At 45.7% G+C, this 1,791-nt stretch overlaps 1 long non-coding RNA gene across 1 annotated transcript; it reads right to left on the bottom strand.

Moving 5' to 3' along the window:
• Positions 1–226: 226 nt before the first annotated feature.
• LOC104944821 (uncharacterized) lies at positions 227–1,019 on the bottom strand. Its single transcript, XR_798270.1, has 3 exons — positions 980–1,019; positions 773–892; positions 227–680 (listed from the first exon to the last, which is right to left on the bottom strand). It is a non-coding gene; the product is annotated as an uncharacterized lncRNA (long non-coding RNA).
• Between the last annotated feature and the right edge of the window lie 772 nt (positions 1,020–1,791).

Genomic DNA, 1,791 nt, shown 5'->3' on the forward strand with positions numbered 1-1,791 from the left:
ACTCTGTGACAGTCATTATATAATGTGACATATTTTGCTTAATATTTGGAGAACAAAAACAATCCTGACATCATTAGAAAGCTAGGAATCTCCTCTTTCCTCTGTCTTCGGGTCAATGCAACTGATTTCGATGGAGCAAATGGTCAAATGAGAATGTGACTCCAAACTGAATTTTTATTTTATATTATCTCTATATTTGTATCTATAGCTGTATTGCCCTGATGAACCAGTCAGGGAGGAGTAGGGAAAAAACATATTAGACATATTTTACATTTACCTTTGAGAGTGGTGTCGTTTCTCTGATTGGGGGTGAGTACCGGAGAAGGGGTGAGGGAGGGGAGAGAGGAGGGGGGGTGACGGGGGCTCTGAGTGGGGAGGTTTCTGGGGAGGCTTCGGTGGAGAAGGGAGACGACCTCAAGCGGATGGAGAGGTCATCGGAGGGTCTGGAGGAAAAGGGGGGAGGAAGTCTTCGAGATGTCCGTGGGGGAAGAATGGGGGAGGAAAGGTGAAGGAGAGAAGGAGGGGGAGACGAGGTCATCAACGCCATAACCTCCAGGTCTAAAGAGGCGTCCATTTCAAGCTCCTCCACGTCTGATTGGTCGTACAGATCCTCCTCCTCGTGCTGCTGCTGCTGCTGCTATTGGCTCCTGTAGTTCAAGCCCCGCGTCCTTCTTCAGAATCTAAAAAAAAAGTCAGTCAAAAGTATAACGATAATAAAAAGAAAGTATTTTGGAAGAAAATATTTAGCATAAAAAAAAATGAAAATACTTGCCTCCTCCTCTGCTACTGCTATTGGCTGCTGGAGTTCATGTCCCACCCCTCTCTCTGAAGGCTGAGCGTGTGATTGGTCCTCCTGCTTCTCCCTTTCTTCCTCCACTTCCTCTTCCTGCTCCTTCAGAATCAGAAAAAACAAAACAATAATAAAGACAAAGTATTTTTTAAGAAACTATTTAGCATTAAAAAAAGTATTAATACTTGCCGCCTCCTCTTCCTCCTCTGCTGCTATAGGCTGCTGTAGTTCAAGCCCCGCCTCCCTCTTCAGAATCAGAATCAAAAGAGTGAGTCAAAAATATAACCATAATAAAAAAAGCAAGTATTTTTTAAGAAAGTATTTAGCATTTAAAAAAAAGGAATATATGAAAATACTTGCCTCCTCATCCTCCTCCTCCGGTGCTATTGGCTGCTGGAGATGTCCCGCCCCTCTCTCTGAAGGCTGAGCGTGTGATTGGTCCTCCTGCTTCTCCCTTTCTTCCTGCTCCTTCAGAATCAGAATCAAGATTCAGTCAAAAATATGATAAGAAAATAAAGTATTTTTTAAGAAACTATTTAGCATCAAAAAAGTCTAAATTTAAATACTCGCCTCTTCCTCTTCTGCCATTGGCTCCTGTAGTTCATGTCCCGCCCCCCTCTCTGAAGGCTCCGCTTGTGATTGGTGCTCGTCTTTGGTGGATTGAACCTGGCTCTGTGATTGGCTTTCGTCGTCCGTTGATGTCACATGACAGGGAGTTGGGGTTTCTCTTTGATTGGTGGAAAGAGGAGGGCGACTGTGGGGGGTTAAGGCAGTTCTGTGAGGAGGGGGAGGAGAGGGGGAGGGAGGAAGGGGTAAGGCAGAGTGTGGTGAGGGAGGAGCATCGAGAGGAAAGTCTTCATTCAGGACTTCCTGCTCCCCTCCCTCCGACTCCTCTTCTAATGGACTCTCCTTTACTGTCTGATGACCTTCCTCTTCCTCCTCTTCTTCAAACTTCTCCTCCTCCTCCTCCTCCTCCTCCTCCTCTTCAGGCTCCTTTTCCT

The sequence above is a fragment of the Notothenia coriiceps genome, unplaced genomic scaffold (assembly GCF_000735185.1).
Source record: "Notothenia coriiceps isolate Sejong01 unplaced genomic scaffold, NC01 NC01_scaffold00008916, whole genome shotgun sequence".
Taxonomy (NCBI): domain Eukaryota; kingdom Metazoa; phylum Chordata; class Actinopteri; order Perciformes; family Nototheniidae; genus Notothenia; species Notothenia coriiceps.